General features: G+C 46.1%; 1 protein-coding gene and 1 pseudogene across 1 annotated transcript in view; both read right to left on the minus strand.

The window, feature by feature from the left end:
* The window catches only part of KCNJ6 (potassium inwardly rectifying channel subfamily J member 6), a 268,883-nt gene that overhangs the window by 98,402 nt on the left and 143,782 nt on the right, over positions 1-26,699 (minus strand). The window lies entirely within an intron of this gene.
* On the minus strand, positions 23,435-23,631 carry LOC116581250 (annotated as a pseudogene).

Raw genomic sequence — 26,699 nt, forward strand, 5'->3', positions numbered from 1 at the left:
TATTTGTATCTTTTTCCCTGAGCCCCAAGAAATATTCTTCAAATAAAGTCTCAGGTGGACCAGGCAAAATTTTGTGTGTTTGTTTCAAATGGACCCTCCATTGACTTGGATAACACTGATAATGTTGAAAATACAGGAAGGCATGTGGATTACATGCTGCTAACCCTCTTCCAAGCCCAGCACTCTTTGATAACTTCTTGATCCACACAAAACAAAGAGATCCTCATTAGCCTGGTTGGGCTGATGGGCTTGTTTTATCTGGAAAAATGAGTGACTGTTGCTGGAGAGAATCCTGTGTTGGTCACCAGAGGAGGGCACAGGAAGCTTCTTGGTCTGTTGTGACCTCACAGATTTGTGCTGGCTACTGTGGCAGCCACCAGTCATGGGTAGCCATTGAGCACTTGAAATGAGCAAGTGTGTAAGTGAATGGTGTAAGTGTGAACTTAATGGGATTTTGAAGTTAGAATGTGAAAAGTATGGAAAACATCTCATCAATGATTTTCATATTGATTACATGTTTGAATGATAATATTCTGCACATATTGAGTTAAAGCAAATATACCCTTATGTTAACTTCACTTTTTTTTTTTTAAACTTTTAAATTTGCATACTAGAGCACATAAGAGAATACATGTGGCTGGCATGATACTTCCACTGGCAGGGCTGTTTAGAGTACATCCAGTGTCAGCTCTGTCCATTCCTTCTAGCATGTTGGAAATGGAATTAATGCCAAGGAGCAGCCGATTTCTTGTCCCAAGTCAGAAAAAAAAGGATTGCCTATGGAAGGGGCTAACTTGAGCACTCTGTAATTGGGAAAAAAATTAATAAGGGTTTGGAACAGAGCACAACTAATTGGAAAAGGTTTGGGAGATTGCTGACCTATGAGTGTAAATAATTTTCCATCTTAGTTTGGAAGCTGTGGCCATTTAACCAGCTTGTTCCAGAGTGTGCTGGCTCTCTGCACACCAACCATAACCTAATTTATTCCTGGCGGGAGAAACTAGATACAGATCACATTTTATGCTGGTGCTGTGCACAGCAAGGTGGGGAAGGCAGCTCTTGGGTAAATGAATATCTGCAAACAGAAATAAACCTTTTAATTTGGAAAATATACCTTTGTCTATTTATTTTTAATTTCTTGTCTTTTAAGATTATTTCTTTTCTTTTACTTTATTTATTTATTTGACAGAGAGAGAGAGATCACAAGTAGGCAGAAAGGCAGGCAGAGAGATAGGAGGAAGCAGGCTCCCCGTTGAGCAGAAAGCCCGATGCGGGGCTCGATCCCAGGACCCTGAGATCATGAGATCATGCGCCAAAGGCAGAGGCTTAACCCACTGAGCCACCTAGGCACCCCCTTTTAAGAATTTTTTAAAAGGGTTTTTAAAAGTTTTTTTGTTTGTTTGTTTCTCTTGTTTTTCCTCTTCTTTCTTCTTCTTCCTCTCCTGCTCCTCTTTCTTCTCCTCCTCCTCCTCCTCCTCCTCCTCTGTCATCATCATCATCATCATCGTCTTCCCCTTCCACTCTTTGTCCTCCTCCTCCTCCTCCATAACAATAATTACCAGGGATTGGAATCTATTGCTGAAGGAATGAGGGGTGGTCCCAGCTTCAAAGCACCGGTGACACCACCTGTGTTGAAAATTGATAGTCACAGTCTGTCACCCTGCTGTTTCCCACAAGTCAATTATTCTAGGTTGGCTTGTAAAGAATCCTTGCTGGGATTACTTTAAAAAGTATATGCAAGAATGTGCCGACCCTGTGGTTGCCAGTAACCCCTCATTGCCCTTCCCCTAGAGCCCCCGAAGATCATGTACTTCACGTCTTATTTATGTTTGGTGTGATTCTATACCTTTGATTTAGATCTTTGCCTAATTTACTGGTAGATCTCACTGCTGAAAAGTATGACTGAAAATCTGATAGACATTCTTGTTTGTTCCCCTAGGTCTCTGATTGGTTCTTCCTCTTAGTAAGTTTTCCTGTCTTCCAGCTTCAGTGTAGGAGACCCAGAGTTTGTCCTCAGCCTGCTTCTCTTCTCATTCCTCACTCTCTTAGGGAGAGGTCACCTGTTCTGAAATTCTCCTTGTATTTAGATGACTTTCACAACTAGCTCTGCGACTCAAATTTTTCTTTTAATTTCTACACTGTCATGTTGACTTGCTTGCAAGATATCTCCACCTGGATTTCCCATCGGATCCTAAAAATGAACACTTTCAAGATGTAACTCATCATCCTCATGCTGTCTGGGCTAACAATTTTCCACGTGCCCCCAGAGAGGTTCCCTGCACCCCTTTGATGCTCTATATACCAGGGGAATGGCTCTTATAGATGCATTAGGTTTCTCATGTCTTCTGGCTTCCTGGTGGGTTTGGCTCCTGGGAGGCACTGACAGGAGATCAAAGGGCAGGTGGAAAATGGAATCTTCCTCTAGGCCCCAGGCTGAGCTGAAATGGACTGAGTTCCTACCCTTACCATCATACTCTTATTCAGTAGTTCTATCTAATTTCCTCTCTTTGCACCTTCAGTATGATGATAGCTCCAGCTGTTCCCAGCTCAGGGTGCCTTTCCATCCCTGGCTGGTTTCCCATAGCCTCTCCCATACCTCCAGATTCTTCTAAGCCTCCTTTGTCCCCCTGCTACCATGTGAGCTTCCTGTCTCCTAAAGAATCTGACACGTGCCTCTCCCATGTACTCCTTCCCTTTATAGGACCCCAGAGATGGCATCAGCATGTGCTCAGAACCTCAAGCCAGAAGCAAGAGGCATCCTTGCCTCTCTCTTTCACCCCTATTGCCAGTAGATTCCAAGTCCCATGACTTCTTTCTAATAGATTTTCCTCATAGTCCCTCTTTGCTATCCCTGCTATAACAGAACTGTTCAGGTTGAGGAATTAAGTAAAGCACAATCAATAAGAAAACAAGACTAGAATGTATTTAGAGTTTGCTACAGCAAGGTACTCAGCCACGGCTACAGCAAGGTACTCAGCCATGGCACTTGCATTTTGGCAGAGACCCAAAGGCAAGCAGGGGAGTGGGAAAGCTTCATGGTGGAGAGAAGGAAGGGTTTCAGGCAGGTGCTAATGGAGGCTATAGGTCTGGTGTCGCTGTAGGCAGCCAGCTAGCAGCAGGACATCTTATGTGATTAATTAGGGTGCATATTTGGCTTTCTCTAGTTGGCACTGAGATAGAAGAAGAAACAAATATTAGGGAAGCTCTCAGTTATTAATCAAGTCCTGGCCATTTGGGGTCAACTGTTATGGAACTCATTGTTTAGCTTCCGGGATTGTTACTAGAGATGCATCTGACTTATAGCGGGTTGGCTTCCTGGGTTGCTCACTGTCCATGAGGAGCTGGTTTCCTGGACATGTTGCTGCAGGCTGTGGGTCAGAGCTCTATTTTTATTTATGTGGTCTGGCCATCACCCATTTATATAGTCAGTCTCTTCAGGGTCATTGCCAGTTTTTACTAAATAACAGCAACAAAGCTTTTTTGTTCTTGATTATAAAGATAATATATCCTCATGGAGAAAATTCTAAGCAACCCAGAAAAGTGTTAAGTATGAAGAAGAAAGCAAAAACCTCATTCTGGGCGCTGCCAGCAGAAGTAGCCACTGTTAACATTTTAGTGAACATCTCTTTGGCTATCTCTGTACATCAACACACATTCACGTGCAAACCATCAGCCCATTCTGGTATTTTATGACCCCCTCATTAGTTTCTGTCTGGATTAGTGCAGTTGCATCCAAGACTGGGCCACAGTTCCGGGCTCCCCTCCTTCCACGTGCTTTCCCACAGAGCTCTCTCCCATTCAGACCTGACCATGTGCCTGCCCTGCCATAAACCGTTCAGTGGTCCCATTGATAAAATTCACAGGCCTCATCTGGGGCTTTTGTCTCACCAAGCGTGTCCTCTTGGGAAGGGGGCAGAGGGAAAAAGTGGCAGGACCCCCATTCCAATGCTTTTCTCAAAAGAAGAAATGCCCCATTCCAATGCCTTTCCCGTTCATTTATAGTAAGGGAGATTAAATGGTTCCTGAATTAAGGACAGCAAGAAATAGCATGAGTATCACAGGATTAGCAACTTCTCTCCTAGGCAATGTTACTCAGAAAGAGTCCCAAGTCACCCAAGACTAGAGACTAGGCTTAAGGTGGTGGGGGAGGGGGGAGGTACGTGTTGGAGGCGTGGCAGCAGGAGAGGGTTTTGGGATTCCCCTGGGTAGCGGTCATCACAAATAAGGATTCAAACAAAGTATGGACTTTTGAGAAAGCCTCTTCCCTCTTTCTGCCCAGCAGGTTGGTGATCTGTAAAGACCACTAACTTGCCCAGGTATCCAAGTTCCTGACTGAGGTCAAAGTCCTTGTCTTCCACAACACTCACTTTGCTCTGAGTAATTCCCCTCTGATTAAACTGTGGGGGGTGGGGGAGAGGGCATGAGGTCGCTTGTGACCTTAAACTTGGAGCTTAAAACTGGGCCTGGCACATAAGAAGAGCTCAATGAATGTTTCTTGAATAAATGAATGAATGATGTCACTTCCTTCAAGACCAAACTTTTGGAGTGGTAGTCTACAAGTTTTTCATGTTTCCTAAATTGTCCTTTATTCTCTTTGATGGTTCCATAGCTTTTGTTTTTTTTTAATGTTCTAACACTGTGTCCAAATAGAACCCAAGCAACAGTTTTAAGCTTTCCAGTGATAGAATTTTGTTGGCTATTGGAATTGGTGGCAAAGCTCTACATTCTTTTATATTTTCTATGACTTTTGGAGACTTGCCCAGATAAAGCCTCCACTGTTGCATGTCTTGGTGTGAAATCAATGGAACATTTGAACATATGCACTGTGAGCCCTGGTGGATGGTTCCAGGGCTATAGGATGTGGTTCCAGACCCAAACAAGCATAATGGGAGGAAGAGGCATACTGAAGGAGTTCAGACACAAGAAGGTGATTGCAGGAAAGATAACCGAGAAAGTGGCTGAACTTTCTCCTTCTCTGAAAGGGGCAGGTATTTGTCCCCTCTGGAGAGGTCCAGAAAGGATTTGTGTCTTGCCTTAGAGAACTACCTTTTTTTTGTACTTAGAGAAGTACATTTTTTTTTTGATTTCCAAAGCCTTAGCTGTGGGAGGCAAAGAGCTGGGTTGTTCCCAAAGGGAACAAAGGGGTGAAGGTTTGGGGTTTAGTCAGGAAAAGCTGGCAGAGGCCTTGCTTAGGGGGAGAGACACCATGACCTGGAGACGGTGGCTGGGTTTGCAAGTGTGGGGACCTGAGTGTCTGAACATTACACAGGAAATGGGCAGGATCTCAGCAGATGTGTGTAGCAGTTGGAATAATGGCCTCGTAAGATATTCATGTCTTAATCTCTGGACCCTGTGACTACGGTAGCTTCCATGACAAGGGGGAATAAGATTGTAGATGGAATTAAGGTCACTAAGCAGATGACTTTAAGATAGAGTGATTATCCTGGATTATCCCAGTGGGCCGGATAACATCACAAGGGTCCTTGGAGGCAGAAGAGGGACAACCAGAAATTGTAGCACAGGAAAGATTCAGCCCCATGTTGCTGGTCATGTGAGCCATCTCTAGAAGACAGAGAAGCCATGGAAATGGATTCTTCACTAGAAGCTCCTGAAGGGAGGCAGTCCTGCTGAAAACTTGATTTTAGCCCAGTGAGACCCACATTAAACTTCTAACCAACATCGTTGTAAGATGGTAAATTTGTGTTGTTTAGTACATCAAGTTTGAGGTCTTTTGCTAGAGCAGGATGAGGAAACTAACACAGGAGAACATGGGAATGCATGGGGACTAAGTCACAGTACTGAGACATGGGAGACACAGTGAAGGTCTTGGTGGTTTTGATGAATATGGAGGAGTGAATCTCATGTTCAAACAGTCTCACACCTTCCAATGGACTGTAGACCAGAAGGCCCTTCACACATTTTGTGAACCATGTGAGCCTCCTGGGCCATTTGTACAACCTGTCCATAATGCGTGATACAGGATGGCTCCCCAGTCCTGGACAGCAGGCACTCAGCGCCAGTTTTGTGCCATGGAGGGAAATCTAGGTGATGAGTCTTGCACCTGAGGGCTGTGAGCCGATCCACAGCTCCTGGGCTAATTGAAGTTTTTCTAAAAGAATATGTGAATTATTACAGAATTGTACTTGTCAGAGCCAGCCTGTAAAAGAGGTGGGTTTTCAGTTGTGCTTTGGACAGGTTAGAGTGGTGGGCGAGGAGGTGGGGACCAGGCTTGATAGTTTTAGGGACAGGAGGAAACAAGACTTTCAGAGACTGACATCAGGAGTCTGACCCTAGAAATTGCAGAAGTGTTTTTCTGTTTTGTTTTGTTTTGTTTGTTTGTTTGTTTATTTTTTGAGTGCTTTTCTCAGAGCTTGGCTTTATGTTGATGTAAATACTGTAGCATTGGATCCTAATAGATAATGGCACTGTTCATAATCACAGGGTCAGGTCTCAGCCTAAGGTTTCAGAGGTGATTTTTTTCAGTATTAGTCTGGGGCTTCTGCTTCAGCCACTGACTATCAATTCCCAACATGCTCTGCTGAGGTTGACACCTGCTCTAGGAACTCGCAGTTTAATTTAATTCTTGCCCACTTTACTCAAATTTGTACTCAGCTTCATAGTACAAAGGACAAACTCAGTGGGTCTGAGTGCCCCCACTGGGGTTTTATTGATCTAAACTTGGACACCATGGAGCTGCAATGACAAGGGGAAAGTCCAGGGCTAAAGCTGTGGGAGGGACCTAAGCATTATGTATTTCAAGGTAATCTTTGCATTGTGCTGTTTTACTAGGTAAGGAGCAATCCATCAATCCTGAGTAGGTAGTGATATTTAACCCTCACATCCATCTCTCTCTCTCACATACATGCATACACACACTTTTTGATAGGAGGCATTAATTTTAGAAATGTGTGGGTCAATCCCTTTAATTTCTAGTTTTCGAGGTGGGGCATGGGCAGTTTAGGTGACAAGTAGGTGTCATGTTGGGTAGCATAGCAGCAAGTATGTAGCTGGCTTCAGGGCGTATTTGTCCAGGGAGAGAGGGCAGGAGCAGGCATTGGAATTCTTTCGAGAAAGCTCAACTGGGCAGAGATGTGTATGTGGGCGAGGCTGGGCAAATACAAACATAACTAGAAGAAACATCTTCTAGCAGTGGATGGAATGGCACCATGCCAGGAACCCTGCAGGAGCTGCCTAATAAACACACATGAACTTGGTTTGTCACTAGGTTGTGTGAGATGGAACTTTTATTTCACCCATGCCCAGAACCTGGCCATAACTCTCTGTGCTATGAGACAAAGTAGAGATGTCAGGCCTGTCCTGGCCACCTTCCAAGAGGATTTAGAGGCCAGTGTAGAGGGAGTCTTCATGTTTAAGCTCATTGTATTGCAAGGACTAGGAAAGTCATGTTTGTGGGTGACGGTCCTAAGTGACTTTTAGTCTCTTAGCTTAAAGATTGAATCTAAAAGAAGCTGGAGGTTGAAAAATGGTCTTAAGCAAGTCCTCTGTCTTGCTGCAAAGGTATAATGGATTGAGACAGCATGGGAAACAGGACAAACTGCTGCCTTTGGAGCCAGTGTGCCAGAGAATGAGTGACATTTGTCAAAAGGCAATAATCATACCTGCCTGCTCTGCCTCATCCTGTCACCAAAGGAGCTCCAACCAGTGCGAACTGACTATTAGTAGGATGTTATCTTAGGAGAGGTAAGGGCTGGGCTAAAAAGTCATGGCTCTGAACTTTTATCAGTGGGATAACACATTTGGATTTATATATTTAAAACGATTTGCTGCTTTATTGGTAGCAAAACATAGAAGCCTACATTTTGGTAATAGTTTTATTAGAAACTAAAACTTGGTAAGAACTGGTTGTTTAAATCTGTGATCTTGTTACACACTCAAAGAAGTCCTTGTTATGGGTTTGGGGTTAGTAAAATCAATGAAACTAACTACAAACCCTCTGAAATGAGATACCCTTGTTTTTACTTGGGTTTCCATGATGTCCTTTTGAAGAAACGTGTGAACAATGGAGAGAACATCTTTGAGAGCCAGGAAGGAATACTGTGATTTGGACGGGACAGCTTGAGCAAATCCAAGCACCAGAGAGACAGAGCTGCACACACAGAGAGAACACCATGGCATTTGTCTTCCATCTCATGAACATTGGCTAATTGTCTAATTTCTCACTGGAATTCTTCAGGGCAGAAATAATTCATGATGTGGCTGTCCTGCGAACCTTCCTGGACTGCTGGGCATTCTATTAGCAAAATGTGGATAGTGTGACCTGCTGAACTGCTGACGAGCACAGGCTTGGTGCCCCTGTGCTAGCGCAGGGTCCAGGGAGAGGAGGTGGGAAGTGGGCACTCACACCGGTACGAGCATGTGCCCGTTTCCACACTCACACATCAGAGTGCTCCGGGACTGAAGTGCAGGGTTGGCTGCTCCCGTGTTGGGTGAGTCTGCACTTGCTGAGTGCAGTGAGAAGTGCTTCTTCGCTGGGCTCACCCAGGGAGCTGGACCTTTGTGGGGAGCCCAGCTGTCCCTGGGCGCTCCACCTCCGAGGACAGGCTTCCCTTGAAATGTGATGTTTACGGTGCCACAGAAGGGTCGTGACTAAAAGCGGTTCAGTTCCTGTGTACTGAGTTTAAAAGTGTGACTGTGGCACCTTTTCAAACACTTCCTCCCAAATCCTCACCAGAAGGGAGAATGATGCAGAGCCGGAACGTGTCACAAACCACCGCACGGTACTGCAAGCGCTCTACGCTACGAGGCCTCTGAAGCCAGGAACTGTGTCTTCTTGACTCCTGTATTCTCAGGCCCCAGCACAATGACATATGGCAAGTCCTCAGGGTATTCCTGGTGGAGGAAGGAAGGTAGGAAAGGAGGAGGGAAGGAAGGAGCATGTTCACTGCGCGAACAGAGCGCACTGAGTTCAGAAGAGCGTGTTAGCATCAAGAACGGGCGGCCAGTGCACGGGACTCCCGCTACTTCGCAAATTCAGTTCAACATCAATGGCTACTGAAGCTGAGTCCCCCGAAGAAGAACGCTCCTGGCCTCTGAGCGTTGCACGTGCAACGCAGGCTGCTGGGCGCCCTGACGAGGCTTTGGAAATCAGAGCCTGCAATGCCCTCCGCCCCCTTTAGGGGGTTTTTCCAGCACAAGCTTTCCTTCCCAGGCAGCCTTGCGACTCTGCTCACAGCTGATTGGAGTACAGATGGACACCTGACTGAGAAAATAGCTGCTATAGGCTGACCTTCAGGCCTATGAGGAGGCCTGAAATGGAGCTCTGACCAATAGGAGAAGACTATACTGGATGGTGGCCGATCACCCCGTGTCTTCCCTCGGGGAAGTCAGTGTGAGCTAGTTGGAGAGGTAGGAGGTGGCGCGGAAGCCAGGAGGGTCGGAGAGAGGGCAGTAAGCAGAAGCTTTGAGGTAGGAGGCGGGCGGATGAGAGAGGAGCAGGGCAAGGAGCAGACACGGGCAGGCGGGGTTGTAGAGGTGGAGAGGCTGGGTCGCAGACACGGCCGACCCACGGGTCTTGCGCCCCGGAGCCACCGGACCCCATCGGTGCTGGTAAATCCTGATGACAGATGAGGCTTCATTTCCTAGGAAGCCTGGCCTGGTGGCCACGGGCGACCAGACCGCCTTGCTGCAACCTCAGGGAACCCGACACCCACATTTCACTTCTCCGGGCCTTGGCGTTTATGCAACGGGCCAGCCTGGTCTAGGAGCTGCACGGAGAGGCGACTTCATAGTTCTGCAAGCTGTGGGGCACAGGAGACTCTGGAGGACTGTAAGACTTTTCTCTGCCTGGGAAGGAATTTATACTCGGGTTCGGGAGGCAGCCTGAGGTGGTATGTATTAAATTGTCAGGCAGGGAGCATGGGCAGGGCCTCCGAGAAGGCAGCCCCAGAGGCCAGGCTGCGTGTTGAATATGGCTGAGATGGCGACACAGAAATTGCCTTGCAAACACATGCCCACTGGTGGCATAGGTCTGCACCGTGCTGAAGAAGGCAGCCTGGGTGTCTGCAAATCTGTGGGGGCTTCCTGATGCCCAGAGGTGGAAGCAGGGCACTCTGAGCTTTTGAAACAACTAAAGTGGCACAGTAGGGGCCCCCAGATAGCATTTCCTGGTTTGGATGATGGCTGTGATCCTGGATGTTCCCTGGTGCCCTGTAATCAGCACACTGGGGGCACCTGTGTGTTCCTTCGTGGGACCCCCAGATTTCTGATGGAAGATGAACTACGATGTAAGAAGCTTCACCAGCTGTAAATGGCAAAGGCGCCAAGTTCACGGTGAGGCTGTGTCCCAGCCTCATAAACAGAATAGAAGCAGAGGGCTGAGTCTGGAGAGATGGACAGTAGTCTGCCTGGTCATCAGACAGGACCACAAAGTTCTCGCCAGGTTCATCAGCTGGTGCTGAAAGAGAAACCTGGAGAGAAAGTAGGTGGAGGCCTACTTGGATGATGTTAAGAAAGAATGAATTTCTGAGGGCTCTCTGTTCTACTTTCTTCTCCTTCTTTTCATCATTTGAGGTACCTGTTACTTGCAGAACAAAGGAACACTGCCACTGTAATGTGTTTCATAGGTGAGCTTTGCAAAATAAGAGACTACCCTCAAAAGGATCACGGGGGCTCTCCAATCGTGAGAGCAGGGCCTGGCCTCAGTCCTCACCCTCCTCAGCCTCTGAGCCATCTGATGTCATTACCGTCACTCCTCAGCTCATCTTCCCTGGCTGGTTTATTCCACTGGGAATACGGTTGGACACTTGAGCGTGTGCTAAATGACTCTAGAGCATAAGGCTGCTTTTTCAGGTCTGAGATCAAAGATGGCATGCCTGTAGCTAGTTTTCATGAATGTTTTAAAAAAAAAAATCTGGGGCCTGGGAAATAGATAAGGCTTCTGCAGCCAACAGAGGGTTAAACATGGATGTCATCTGCAAACTCATCCTCTAAGTCTGGTGTATGAAAGAGGCAGTTGTGGAGGAAGAGAATCTCCAGGGCAAGGAGGGTCCATGCCAGACTGTCACTGAGAACGTGTTCCTGTTTGTTTGTCTTCCCTCCTGTTTGTTTTAGGATAGTGATGCTTCCCCAGAAAGAGCTTCTGGAATCCCAATGAGACAAAACTTTGTAACTCTACAGTATTGTTTGCTTGAGCTAAATGAAACTGGCTTTTTGTGAAACAGTGAAGCAGCTAAATAAGCAGGAGGCTTTTTATGGGCTCTTTTCCCTAATTCCACAGTTTGTTAGCAGAACACCAGACTGGTCACAATAGCTCAAAGCTTCTGGTATGAACTGTGTATCTTTCCAGAGCTTGGCACTTAGTGGGCACCCAACATGTGTCACTTTGTTGAATATATAAGTGAAAGTTTAAGACAAAGGAAGAAACACACTTTGTCTTTATCTCCAGTGGTTCTGGCTTATCTGGTTTAAGACTGTGCTGTATCACAGGATACTGGATTTGGTGCTGTTTCAGTTTCCTCACCCATACAGTGGGTTGAGTGAGATTCCAGTGGGGATGCACATGAAGGGGCTGTGCACACTAGGAATCACAGCACAGACGCGAGGCAGTGTGGTGCTGCTGCAGGGCGAGAAGCTGTAGTTGGGTTTACCTCAGCCCTCATTTTGATACTTTTCTTGCCTAAGATGTTTGGGATGGTGGAAGAAAGGCCTGGAATTCATCCCTGAGAATTAGGGAAGACTTATTTCCCCTTCTGGGGGTTGTCTCCAAGACTTCAGCGGCAGCTTAGGATCACAGGGTTGCCTGGTCATTGGGTGGGTATGTGTGAAGGCCTCTGGGCAATGGTACAGCTTCCAAAGTTTCATGAAGGACTTCTAGCTTCCCCAGGTAACAAAGTGACAAACTCCAGCCAATTCTAATATGTGTTTAGTAATAAAACACATAGACTGCAATTCGGGCTGTGAAACAAATTTTAATTCTTCAAAGATCCATTCTAAGAAAAGAAGCAACTGGCTTAGTTGATCAAAAGTCAAACAGAATTATCTAATGTTATGGAAGGAGCAGAAATGGCAATCAAGAGGGGAGTAGAATCAAGAGGATCTTGGCTAACTTTTATAGTCTCTGGTTGTCTATTTCTGGAATGTCTATGCTCAGTGGCATAATGAAAATTAAAAAAAAAAAAAACAACCACACAAACACACATACAAAGATTCTCAGGGAAGGCAAGGAAAAGCTGGCCCCAGGGATGGAAGATGCTTTTCTGAGACTTTTTCTTTCTGAGTCCTGCAAATCTTCAAATGCTACCTGAGCGCTTTTCATCTGTAGTTGAAAGTCTTTTTTTTTTTTTTTTTTTTTTTTTTAAGCAAAGCCAAAAATAAAGTAGGGAGAGGCCAGGTTTTCTTTAAAACAACACGCTGGCTTTGGGTTTGGAGAAGCAAATCTGTGTGCACTTTGTCACGAGCGGCAATTAAAGGGGTGGAGGACCTGCACCATCCGTGGTTTAGATGTTCATAACTGGGAGAACAGCAAAGGTGACCTCTCTCTGCCTTGGACCAGAAAGAAAGCACAGCTACCTTGAGTCGCTGATCAGTCCCTCACCAGAGCCATGTTGGGCAGGGGTGCTACCAAGGGTCTAGCCTTGGAGTGAGAGGGATGGAGAGAAGGAAAGTGGTATAGGCATGCAGAGCTCAGTGTTGTTGAGAGAAGGCTGCTGGTTTGTCCAGACACTTCTCACACAGCACCTTTTGGCCGTGGCAGAGCCATCAACTTTTGGAGACCTCTGTGTTGGGTGAATACTTCATGCAGGACACACAGGCTGTCTAAAGTCTTTACTCAGTGTCTGTATGTGGTCACTTGGTAGACACTGAAAGGGAAAATAAATGTCCAGCAGGCTTAATTTCATTGAGATTATTTTGGATTAAAGCTCTTTTGGGTTCTGCAGATGGATGGATGGCAGTGCAGTTCCCTTGTTTGGAAACAGGAATGGTGGCATGCATCTGAAGACTCTGGGGGGATTTAGTGAGATCTGCTTGTGAAACTCCTAATCCTTGATGCAGCACCTGCTGGCCTCAGTTATGACCTGGGCAGAACAGTCATTAAAAATGAAGAAAAGCATAAAATTGACCCCCCCCAAAATAAGCTATACCAGAGACAATTGTTCGTTCATTCCATCAGAAATGAAAGCTTGAACACTGTTTTATAATAAACATGGGGAGTGCGAGACCATTCCTTAATGGATTGTGTAGGTCACAGATGCCAGTGTTAGAGATACGTCCTTGGAATATGGCTGGCTTGCTGCCCCAGGAAGAAGACCGCTCATGTGTGTGGAAATGGAGGCCCATGGGCGGGCGGGTCCAGCCCTGGAGTGCACCCACAGCTCTCTGCCTACCCCTCGGGATGTCAGCCTGCCTGGCAGAGGCCATACCTGCCTTGCTTTGGAGCTATGCACCATGTAGAGCACCGGCGAGGGTTGGGGTGGGTGTGTGTAGCCTCTAGTGAGTGCTCAGGACAGGGATAATCTCATTTATTTTCAAAGCAATCATTCCATATTACAAGCTTGCATGAAGTCACACATCTAGTAACTGGCTGGCTTGAGCCCATGTTGTCAGACCCCAAATCCAATTCTACCACAAAATGCTTCTCTTAGCAAATGATTCCTTAATTAAAACAGCCACAGTCATTAAAAAGAATGAAATCTTGCCATTTGCAACAACACGGATGGAACTGGAGGGTATTATGATAAGCAAAATAAGTCAGTTAGATAAAAACCACATGATTTCACTTACATGTGGAATTTAAGAAACAAAACAGATGAACATAGGGGAAGGGAAGGGAAGATAAAATGAGATGAAAACAGAGAGGGAGGAAACCCATAAGAAACTCTTAACTCTAGGAAACACTGAAGGTTGCTGGAGGGGAGAGGGGTGCAGAGATGGCATAACTGGATAATGGGCGTTAAGGCGGGCATGTGGTGTATTGAGCACTGGGTCTTGTATGCAACTGTTGAATCACTGAGTTCTACCCCTGAAACCAATTATACAGTATATGATAACTAAATTGAAGTTAAATCAAGAAAAAGAAAAAACAAGAAAAAACACCACCATCACCACCTCCATGGCCTCAGAATCTTAGATCTTGGTTGCTTAGATCTTGCATTTGCTCACCTCCTGTGGATGACAGTCTAGCATCATATAGAGAAGTGGCAGTTTCCAGGTCCTAAATGGGCAGGTGGAGGGTGTGTAGGGTGGTAGAGAAAGAGTCCCCAGGCCTGCTTTGGAGGCATGCGTCACCTGGCCATGGTGGAGGGAGTTTCAAGGAAGTTGGCTCCCTCTCTCTCTTCTCTCAGGCTCCTCGGCATGAAGTCCTTAATGGAGTAGGATCATGAGGGTGTGGAGCGGGGCTCACCATGAAGGTGGCTGTGTGCAGATGTCTGCAGGGCTGATACAGTGTGACTTCTCTGAGGTCTTTGACCCAAAGGGTGTGCTGAGGTCACGTTTGCATTGGTGGGAGTGTAGAGATTAATAGGAGCTGTTTGGGGACACATTGTGTCAGGTGCTGTAAATACGATCCCTGCCTTCAGTTCTTTTTTTTTTTTTTTTTTAAATAAATTAATTTATTTATTTTCAGAAAAACAGTATTCATTATTTTTTCACCATACCCGGTGCTCCATGCAATCCATGCCCTCCATAATACCCACCACCTGGTACCCCAACCTCCCCCCCCCCCGCCACTTTAAACCCCTCAGATTGTTTTTCAGAGTCCATAGTCTCTCATGATTCACCTCCCCTTCCAATTTCTCCCAACTCCCTACTCCTCTCTAACACCCCTTGTCCTCCATGCTATTTGTTATGCTCCACAAATAAGTGAGACCATATGATAATTGACTCTCTCTGCTTGACTTATTTCACTCAGCATAATCTCTTCCAGTCCCGTCCATGTTGCTACAGAAGTTGGGTATTCGTCCTTTCTGATGGAGGCATAATACTTCATAGTGTATATGGACCACATCTTCCTTATCCATTCGTCTGTTGAAGGGCATCTTGGTTCTTTCCACAGTTTGGCGACCGTGGCCATTGCTGCTATAAACATTGGGGTACAGATGGCCCTTCTTTTCACTACATCTGTATCTTTGGGGTAAATACCCAGGAGTGCAATTGCAGGGTTATAGGGAAGCTCTATTTTTAATTTCTTGAGGAATCTCCACACTGTTCTCCAAAGAGGCTGCACCAACTTGCATTCCCACCAACAGTGGAAGAGGGTTCCCCTTTCTCCACATCCTCTCCAACACATGTTGTTTCCTGTTTTGTTAATTTTGGCCTTCAGTTCTTAAAATAAAGGTATGCACAGAGGCAGGCTGGTAAACCAGCTCTGTGGAGGGGGTGTGGAGTTGGGGGTGTGGGGTTCGGGGTGGGGAGGAGGGTGTGTGTGGGAAGCCCTGATTTGTACTGTTTGCCGATTTCCATTGTATAAATGTTCCTACTGCTGCTGATTGCAAGCTTCGCAGTTTAGCCAGTTCACAAAATCCCTGAGTATTTACCAGGCAGCTCTTATGAGCCAGAGGATAATTAAGAATCATTTGCTAAGTATTAGAGATTTTGTAGGCAAGCAAATTGAGGTGAGGAACTCATGGTAAGAATAGGACCCTAGTCTAAGCCTTCTTCTTCACGGCCCCCTGGCTACTGTATGGCCCTTAGCCCAGTGATGAACTGGTCTGAGTTCCAGGCTGGGAGTTCAGTCCGGCTTCCCACTTCTGTGGGTCAGGCAGGGCCAGTGGCTGTAGAGTGATGACTGGCTCTAGGCACATCACTGTCCTCGGCTCACTCTCGCCTTCCTCTTCTCTGCTGGTTCTGAATTGGCTTGCTGCCATGCCTCTGTCTCACCCTCAACGTCCTTGACATATCCTGGTGCCCTCCTCCTCCCCTGCACTGTTCTGGAGTGTGCCACTCTGGGGCAAGCCAGGACCCTGCACCCAGTGGCAGATTATTTGAGAACTTGGAGATGGAGTCCAAGGGAAGGATGCCACCGGGGAGGGAGATGGAATGCTGTCTCTCTGCCCTGGGTCTGGCAACACTCACCCGGACCCAGCCTCAGGAAGTTCTGGTATCACCTTACAGATGTTCCAGAAGCCTCGAAGGTCTTTCTCTCCTTGGGCCCTTGAGGTGCAGTTCCATCCACCTGGAATGCTCTTGCCGTGGTTATCCCCATCATGGGCTTCTCCTGGTTCTTCAGAAAGCCTTCCCAAATCAAGCCATATAAGCAGCTCTCCTGGTCTTTCCTATATAGCATCCTATTTTTTTCCTTCCTGGCTTTTATATGGTCCCGCAACCATTTTATCTATGTATTCACTATGTGTTCATCTGACCAAATACATTGTGGTGGTTTCAAACTATGTCCTTAATTCTTTGACAGCCTTCCCTTCATAGGGATCTTAATTCCCCACCTTTTGGATGTGAGCTGGACTTAGTGACTCTTACAAGAGAATGTGGCAGGGGTTATGTTGTCAGAACTTCTAAGGCTGCGTCATGAAAGGGCAGCTGCTGCCTGGCTCTTTCTCTTTCATGTTGCTTTTTCTCGGGGAAGCCAGACATTGTGGTGTGAGGACGCTCAAGGAGGTCTATAGGGAGGTTCATGTCAGGAGGAACTCATGATTCCACCAACAGCCAAAACCCACTGGCCAGCTCTGTGCCCAAGGCCTCTGGGAAGCAGAACCCCAGCCAGTCAAGCCTTCTGATGACTGTAGCCACAGCCAATATCAGCTGGAATCTAAAGCTGTCCTGAACCTGACCTTCCCATCCAAGCCTGCCCCAAGTCTGTGGCTCACAGAAACTGCTAGAGATGATGCTTCCTGCTATTCAAGTCACTAACTTTGGGAGCATTTGCAGAATGAGGGCTGTCATTGGCCTTGTTCTGTGAGTAAGGAGACAGAGATACAGAGAGGTGAAAAAACTCACCCAAGATCACAGAGAGGCAGAGTTCAGACAGAGGCAGTTGACCTGTGTAACTCACGCCCCTAACCATACACCATGCTGCCCCAAACCTTCTGTACTTGTGGACCATGTACCCCAAACAAGAGACTGACTGGGCGGTGGGTAAGCCTAGGGTGCTTCTCTCCATAGCCAGTTGCAAATCTGGGCCTTGCCAATGGGAGACAGCCTTCTGACTCATTTCATCACTCCACCTGCAGGGACTCAAAGCCCTGCCTCATGGTCGCCGGCCATCCCAATGTCATGTGCTGGGGTCCCCGCTTCTGTGTCTACTTTGAATTTCCAGTGAGCTCACCACCTGTCTTCTCCTTTTATCCCTGTGTGCAGCCTTTTCGACACAGGAACCTCCTCTCAGACTTGGTGATGTCAGCCCTCTGCCTTTTACCAGAGCCTCCCTGGTCCTGTTGTCCCAAACCAGGGGCCCAGAATGGAGGGGCCTATCTGTGCCAGGAGTGAGTCTTCCTTTCCTTCCAGCATGCCTTTCTGGAGTTGGCATGGGGGCACTGCTAGGCCTGAGTTGAGAAGGGGATGGCCAGAGGTCCTTGGGTGGAGTGTTTGGGCTCAAAGAGGTACACTTGGCTCAGACAAAGCCAGGGTGTGAAGACGGAGTCAGAAGAAAGGCATGTGCCATGAGTCCTGGGGATCTGGGTTCAGGGTCATGAAACTGGGCAATGTTGCTGTTCTGTGTGGTATGTGTGTGGCATGTGCATGTATGTGAATGTGCATGTGTGTGTGTACACTTTTGCGTGTACACACAGGCTCACTGTGTTGAACTTTTGATACATTTTACCCCCGAGTCTGATAAACTCCAGGGAGGAGGGCAGCAAGGTGTGCCTGACCTGGGTTCACTAGAAACAGAAGAGGAGAAGCTAAGAGGGATTTGGGATAGCCAGGAAACTTAGAGCTCCATGAGGGCAGCGATGTTTATTTGCCATCTCCTAGTTTTTCTCAAATGTGTGGACAAGATTTGACCTGGAATCTGAGAAACTGAATGTTCATATCTTTTCCTGTGAGAACATTGCACAACCTCCTCCTTTTTCACCAGGAGACCTGTGACGTCCATCTGAACTCTCTCTTCTGGTCCTCCTGGTGAGCAGGACAGTTGCCCAGAGGATATAATGACCCCGTAGCTGCTATAAAACATAGCCTGGCAGTGTGCCCATGCCAGGAGTGCTCAGAACCCACTCCTCAGTCTGACTCTGTCAAGGAGACTCCCGTTTTCTCTGGCAAAACATCTGTCCACAGTTTGCACACGGTGGACAGCAAGAAGCCTATAACCTCTTTCCCTCCGTGTCCCTGCCCCTCACCCAGAGGCCCCAAGGAAAGAGCTTAATGTTCCAGGGAAGCTTAAGTGAGAGTAAAAGCCCATCCAGAATGGCCTCCCTGGTTTCCTGGGGCCCTGCTCAGCTTTGTGGCCCTGGGTGTCCCTGCCTGTATTGCCCAACCAGAGCCATGCTTCTAGTGCCTTCTAGATGGCAGACATCTGGACTATGAAAGGCAACTCATAAAAGGAAAAGGGTGCAAGGCTTCCTGCCCAAGTTACTAGAAATTAAGAAAAATCTAAAGACCAAGACTTCCAGACCTGGGTTGGCAGGCTGGCTGGCCCAAGCCTCAGGGGCAAATGGGCTCCTCCTCCCCCGGGTGCTGACCATGCAGGACTGCTGGCCCCTCTCATTGGTGCTCCAAAAAAGAGGCCCCCAAGGACCCTGGTGAGAGCAACACTTGGACACCAACAATGCCCACACCTTGCGCACCTGCTGACAATAGCTAAGAGGGCTTGCCACCAAGATGTGGGGTGGGCCCCCAAGGAAGCCAGCTGACAACACCACGGCCATGGGCACCCTGTCTAGAAAAGAGTCACACACCCTTGGGTCTTTAGGCAAGCATGTAGCTACATTTCATGATTAGTGCTGGTGAGCCGGTATCCCCAGCCTGCTGTACCTTTGGATCCCAGAAGATTAAAAAAAATTGTGTCATCTAAGCCTCACCTGAAAGCAATGAAACCCATCTCTGGGGTGGGGACCGGCAGGGCCTATCTCTAGAAATCCCCAGCTCTTTCCCACGGGCAGTGGCTGAGAAGATGTTCAAATCTCATTCCAGCAGGGGACTCTTTCTCCCCCAGAATCTGTTCAGAGGAATGAACATGACAGATGAGGACAGGCTTCTGTGAATGATGTACTCCTCCCCGTGGTTCCCCAGGCTTCTGAGAAGCCCCGAGTCATCGAAAACCACTGATCTGCAGGATCCGCTGACAGAATGGAATCACAATAAAGGAATTTTCCAAAGTGTCTGGAGAGCACATGGACTGGCATCACCCATCCTGAGGGTCAGAGCCTGTTGGCCCCACCTGGCCTGCACTGCTCCCTGTAGGAGGGGCCCTGCAGACCCCTTCTCCCACCCCCAGAACTTGAAGGCATGGGTGGAGCTTGATGGGTGCAATGGAACTGTTGTTATATGGTAAGATGATTCTCATTTGAACAGCTACCCCTCTTACATCCTCCTGTCCTGCTTCCCACTTCTCATCCCAGGAGGGCTGTGGAGCCCATCTTGGCCCCGATGGCTCACCGTGAGGCTAGGGTGTGCCAGCAGGGTGGGTGGCTCTGTGTGACATGAGGTCCTTGCCAGGCCCACTTCTGGGTCCTTCTCTGTCTTCCTCACTTCACTGCATCTTGGTCCCAACTGAGGGGATGGTAGAGCCCGAGGTATTGGGCAGCCCCATGGACTAAGCCTTAGTGTAGGGAGGCTGCTTGAGCCCCCTGATCCAGCCCCTGGGGCTCTCTGCTGCAGGAGAGAGTGGCCCCTGGGCATGGGGGCTGGGCATTGGTGTGAGCTGCCACCTGCCACCCTCACTTTCTGTGTTACCTGTTGTCTTGTGGAAACAAGTAGAAAAGCAATTGGCTTGAAGGGACTTTCTCCTCCCGAAGTAATAGGGTGAGAACATGGATACGTGTAAGCCATTAGCAGAGTATCTGGGAAGCACAGCAGATGAGGGAGGGAGCAAAGGAGCAGGGAGCCATTAGCCTGGCATGTTCTGAAGAAAATAGTGAAGAAATGTGTTACTTTTTTTTCATGTTACTTTTTTTTTTTGATGTGTTACTTTTTTTTTCATTCCCCCAAATGAATTTCCAGGTAGTCTGCTGGCCGGTTGTGTTTTTAAGGGGGGAATGTGTGCTTGGTCACTGAGTGATCTCAGCCTTTGAAAGAGTTTTCATAACATGCCTTAAATGAGGCAGATCATGCAAACAAACCCAAAACCCCGCTCCAAAGTGCACGTCTAGAGGTACCACAAATATCTCACTCCCAAACTGTACCTTCTCACAGGAAGAAGCCGTCCTAGCTATCCTGGCTTGGAGGGCTGATATAAATATTCAGGAATTTCTATGGGCTTCTTGTCAAACGTAGTCATTATTAAAGATTAAATTATGTGAGCTTACAATTAAATTAATTAAAGGCAAATGTAATCAACCCTAAAAACTCATCACCTTCCTTCTTCTTTTCCATGTCTGTGTTCTTGAGGTTATTTACCTCTCTGGCATCTGCATGGTAGAAACACTGCATTTTGGCATGCCACTGCACATCTCTTCCCAAGGGGGACATCACTTTGATGGCTGGAAACTGGTCAGAGCGGGAGTATTTATTTATAACATGGAATTTGTCAAACATGATCACTCAAGATTTGATTGATTGTTTTGTTTATCATCAAGATAAGTGATTTTGAAGTAGGGGCAGTTTTAGCCCTAGGGGACATTTGACAATGTCAGAGATACTTCAGATGGTCACGAATGGGTTTGGTGGCAGTGGGACTGGCATCTAGTGAGTGGAGGCCAGGGGTGCCATGAAACATTCCATATGCTCAGGACAAGCACACAGCAAAGAACAATCCAGTTCTCTTGTCTGAGATGTCAAGTGTGAAGTTAAGAAATCCTGGTCTGCATTTAAGGCAACAATTAGTAATGTGGATTATTCTTGAAATTATGACATGTCCTTACCTATTCCGTTGTGAATACCACAAAGAAACTGAGGAAATGCTCTTTCAGTACAGAAAACTACGCCTCAATTCAGCAAAGAAGTTTGCTCAAGACATTGATGAATGAGTGGCAGGCTGACATGCATCTTCAGCTTCTTCATTTCACTAAATGAAGATCTCAACCGATATTCATGATGGATCTATATGTGTTTGTCAGTTGCAGCCCTAGGTTGGCTGCAGAAGCAGGAGTCCAGCAAAAATTAAAAAACAGTTCTGTAAGAATCAGTTGGCTATGGGGCATTTATGATAAAAATTACTATGTATGTTATTAATCATAAATTATGTCTATACCTCTTTTAGATCAGCAAGATTTCTAATAAACATTTGCATGTGTGTGTATGCGTGTACCTTCTTTTCCTGAAGAGTCTGTTGATAAACATTTACCAACACACCATTGTTTAGAAGCTGCAAAGTTATCTGATGTTAAATGTAACACCCTCATTCTGTGTCCTACACAGTATGTTCAAGAGTCTTATCTCTAGAGATAGCACAGCATAGTTCTGGGAAGCTATTTTCTGAGAGGGATTGGGTTAGAGATGAATGCAAATGTGTGCATGGCTGGTCTCATGGGTGGGTGGAGTGGGTTGCCTCTCTCGCAGTGTGGTTTGGCCACACTGGAAGCCAGCCTACCTCTCCTTAAATATCTGCTCTAGGGGCCTGTCTTCGGTGTTTTACACAGGACTTTTTAGAGACAGGTGGGTTGTCACTAGGCACAGGGGCAGAAGGCATGGGTGTGGGTAACGCAGTACCTGTCTGGAGTTTTGACAGGATTTTGTTCATATATTTAACCTATTAGACCCCATTGTAGTCCATGTGGAGTAAAACTAGAGGAAAAACAGGCAAGAATAGTAATCTTTGGTAGCAGAAGCGGGATGGGAAGCCCTGGGTAGGAAGGGGTGCTGTGACGAGACCCCAGGCAGTGGAAACATCCAAAGGGCACATAGCTCTGAGAGAATTTGAGGAGGGCTCCCAACTAAGGGAAGGGGCATGCTTTACTTGTTTGTCAGTAGCATGAAAGGAAATGAAGATAGAATCTAGAAAAACAGGACTCAAGTCTTTTGAGGTCAACTTCACTATTCTGAGGGTCTCCCTGCCCCCTATATACCATATCTTAGTGCTGGGCATTTTGTGTACAGGATCAGAATAATTCTGAACGTCATATCTGATAGCTTTCAGAATTGTGCACACATCTTTTTGTTCAGGAGGGTAAGAAAGCGATACAGGTGGCCTCATCCTCACCCTAGAAATCCTAGGTATGTGTCCTCATTTGTTTCCAGATTGGCTTTCAAATCTAATGACAACACATATTGGGGTAGAAGTGTCAAACAGAGAGTAGGATTGTGGTATGCAAGATTTGCAAGGGACCCTTGAACCCTCTAGCTAAAATTCCACTGTTCCATGGGAGAGGCTTCCCACACTTGAGTCATGGCTGCCAACCCGCCTCTCACCACCACTTCCTGGCCAGGAGGGGAGGATGGGGAGAGGGCAGGGAAGCTAGAAACATAGACAAAAGAGATGGTAGGCTAAAAGATTTTTTTCCTCTCCCTCCCCAAATCCTGAAGTTGCCTTTAAAAATACTCTGACAAGAATTTGAATTTAAGTTTCCTGTTTCCACTGAAAGTAGTGGATCGATTAGATTTCAAAACCGGTGTTCGTATTTTATACACCAAAGCTTTGAAAATGATCTGTACTTAGAAGGAGACACAGAAGTCTGGAGGTCTGGGAAATCATATGTGAGAACTGAAAACCTTTTTAGAAATGTGGGTTTACATGCAAATTATATTTCCAAAGGACTTGGGTAAAATTTTTAAATTAAAATATTGTAGGTGGCTGTGTATGGATTTTTTATTTTCAAGCATCTGTATGAGTCACTGCAAGTTGTCTGACTTTTTTGTCTCAGCCATATGTCAGCCTCTTCATCCTTCTTGAGCTGGTTGGTTAGTAAAGTTGATTTTCTGAGGCCACACATACAGGTCACTGTGACACAGCAGTCAGGGACATGTACTGTGTGACATATCAGGGATGTCTGCCATGTGACTTGGTAGGGACATCTCTGTGATGTGACGTGATACTCAGGGTCATCTACCCTGTGACACAGCAGTCAGGGACATCTGGGACATTCGGGGAACCCTCTGAGAGATCATGTGCTTTTATTTTGGTTTCTGAATCTGCACAATAATAATAACACTACAGGAAAATGGCTAAGCTAGTTTAGGAGTTATTATACTTGTATCTCTAAAACTTCTGGCAGTTCCTTATTCTTACCAAATTATCAAGTTAAAGAAGGAAGGAAGAAGAGAAATGAAAAACTGAGCAACCAAAATAAAGCAGTTGAATTTAAAAGATGGAAGGTGGCGTTGGAGTTACATAATACACAGAATCTTGAGCCTTCTCATTTTCTTGCTGTTTTGTAAAAGGTTAAGAACTGATCTTGATGATGTGCTACAGGAACTGTATTATGGATTTGTTACACTTGATTTATTTAATATATATGTGCTTCTTGATGCAGGTATATCTCCAAGAAGCACATGGAATGACAGGCTCAGAGCAGAATGGTCCCAGTGCTTCTAGTATGAAGTTGGCTTGGAATTCACACTCAGGACTTTTAGCAATAATTGTGCCTCGGATAAACCTCATTGGCTACGATACTGCCACTGTGCAAAGCTACACACTCAGGACTTTTCTCTATGCTTTGTAGTTCCCACTGCATCTTAGTACAAGATGGATGATGTGGGGAGATGGTAAGACACAACTGTATGGAAAGGTCACTTATCTTCGGAGTTGGTGTGGAAACATGTTTTGGGGAAGCCTAGCTATTTGAAGGTAGAGGTTTACCTCAGCACAGGTAAACAACAATCATGAAGAATCAGCCTGTGGATTACATCCCAGGAAGTGACTATGAGTGTTGCACAGATGGGAACAGATTTAACTCCATCCAGGTGAAGGGCACTGCTTGGCTCTTCATCTCCTACCTGGATCCTGGTTAGTGCACTTAAGTGTTGTGACCTCCTTTGTGGGAACCTGGGGTTCATTAGGCCCCAATGCAGTGTATAGTTGGCTTGTTCCAAAGTCAAACCAATGCTGACCAGCTTGACCAACAGGTGGGTGATAGGGTTCCAAAGGGCATGGGGCAGTATAGGGTGGAGTGTGGGCATTAGGCTGAGGCTAAGCTGCACTGATGCTATGTCAGTTTGGACAGCACTGCATGTCAAAGTTGTTTACCCCAAGGGCTCAGCCATGTTACAGCTGAAAACTGAATTGTCTACTCTTCCTGAAAATGCATGGTTGGGGCAAAAGGTGCTAATGTGTCTATGCCAGCCTGTAGACTTTCCTAGATGAGGAACTCATGACCTGACTTGGTCTTTTTTTCAAATGTCTTTTTCCAAATACAATTTTACATAGAAACTCGATGTTCGTAACAGGTAAAAATCAAGCATCTCTGGAGGAGATAGTAGTAAGACCCAGAGCTCTACCGCTCCTTTTCCCCTGAGAAATTCCAGATCTCCAGAGAAAAGAGTTTGAAAATTGCTACAAGTAGGAAATTGATTGTGAAGGACTGAGTCCCAAGAACTGGAAAGGGGACATATGAGCAGATCCTTACGAAACTGGGAATATCCAACCCCTAAATTCTGCCCAGTCTTCTTTGCTAGTAGAAGAGCCCTCCTGCCACTGTCTGAGGAGGTTTGCCCTGCTTTGCCTCTATACTGTGGTTGCCTCAAGACACTGCTGAATGTCTTCAAGACATACCCTGTCATTGATCTAGTCCTAGGCAGAAATTCTGAATTTAGTATTTTATCCTGAGAGCTAGGAAGGACTCCAAAGCCTTGATTTGTTCAGTTGAAACACAGACTCAAAAGTGGCCTAAACCAAATGAAGTGAAAATGTCGTACCTGCCTCAGTATAATGTAGAGGAGGGAAACCAAATGCTTGGGTAGATGGGAATGTTCAAGAGGAATTATCACATAAGATCTGTTTATTCAGTCAGGGAGGGTCCACAGGACATTCCCTTCACCATGAGAATGAGAAATCAATTGGTGTGGGGAAGCACAACATACTGGAGGAGTTGTGTTCTCACTGTTCTCTGCAGGGCAGAAATTACAGTGGTAGCTGCTACCACTGAACTGAAATCCTTAAGTGCAATGAGGATAATTGGATCCCAGGGTGGCAGGGGCCAAGTATGGGTACTTAATTGCAAAATACAAGATGGTCATGGTTACTGTAATAGGCCGGGGAGTCAAAGCAGTAATCATCATATATTCTGACTCACAGAGACCTATGGCACTGTCTGATTGATCATGATGTCTCTGGAAAAAAAAATAGATGGATAGTCTATCAAATTCTTTCTTGATCTGTATGAGTGGAAGAGTTTTAGATCAGTGAACAGAAATCTAACTGGACTTACCAAAACAGAATCATGGTCCCTGATTAATTCCCAGATTTGGGCCAGTTTATAGACCCAGAACATGTGTGTGAGTGTGTGTGTGTGTGTGTGTGTGTGTGTGAGAGAGAGAGAGAGAGAGAGAGAGAGCAGTGGAGAGGGACAGAAAGAGAGGGAGATAGAATCTTAAGCAGGTTCCATGACCAGTGTGGGGCTAGATCTCATGACCCTGAAGTCATGACCTGAGCCAAAATCAAGAGCTGGATGTTTAACTGAGTGAGCCACCCAGGGTCCCCTAGACCCAGAACCTCTTAAATGAAGGGGAGCCAGATCCCCTTAAGGAAGGATCTTAGCATATTGCCAAAGTTTGATACTGTTAATCTTTCTCCCAGTCTTCCCCAGAGGGATCTAAAATCATTTACTGAGGTTATTGAGCATTGGGGAAAGGAAATAAACAGACATTTTAGAGTTTTTTTGACACTGTGTCTGAAACAACACGGATGCCAGGAGACTCAAAACATCACCATGGTCCATCAGAGTAGTCTAGTCAGAGTAGGGGCTTATGGAGGTCAGGTGGTCAATGTCAGGTCCATCTCACAGTGGGATCAGTGGGTCCTCAAAACCAACCTGTGGTTATTTCTCCAGTTCTGGAATGCATATAAATAGATATCACCAGCATCTGGTAGAATCTCCACTTTGGTTCCTTGACCTATGGAATGAAGGCTATTATGGTAGGCAAGGTCAAATGAAAGTCACTAGAATTGCCTCTACCTACAAAAATAGTAAACAAAAAAAAATATTGCATTTCTGAAAGGTTTGCAAAGATAAGTGCCACAATTAAGGACTTGAAAGATGCTGGGTTGTTGATTCACCACATTGCCATTTAACTTGCTTATTTGTACAAAAGACAGATGTGTCTTGGGAAATGACAGCAGATCATCACAAGCTCAATCAGATGGTTGTTCCAATTGCAGTGGCTGGTTCAGACATGGTTTTGTTGCTTGAGCAAATTAACATATCCCTTGGTAGCTACTTGTATGCTAGTATGCAGTTACTGATTTGGAAAATGCTTTTTACTTTATATTTGTTAACAGAGACCACCAGATACAGTTTGCTTTCAACTAGGCTAGCTGTACACCTTCACTGTCCTACCTCTGGGCTATCTCAACTCTGCAGTCTAATGTTATAACATAGTCTTCAGAGACCTTGATTATCCCTCCCTTTACAGGACATCACTCTGATTCCTTAAATTGATGATATTGTGCTGATTGGACCTAGTGAGCAAGAAGTAGCAATGGTTCTAAACTTGTTGGTAGGACACTTGAATGCCAGAGGTTGGGAAATAAATCCCACAAG

Source organism: Mustela erminea, chromosome 1, assembly GCF_009829155.1.
Source record: "Mustela erminea isolate mMusErm1 chromosome 1, mMusErm1.Pri, whole genome shotgun sequence".
In the NCBI taxonomy this organism is placed as follows: domain Eukaryota; kingdom Metazoa; phylum Chordata; class Mammalia; order Carnivora; family Mustelidae; genus Mustela; species Mustela erminea.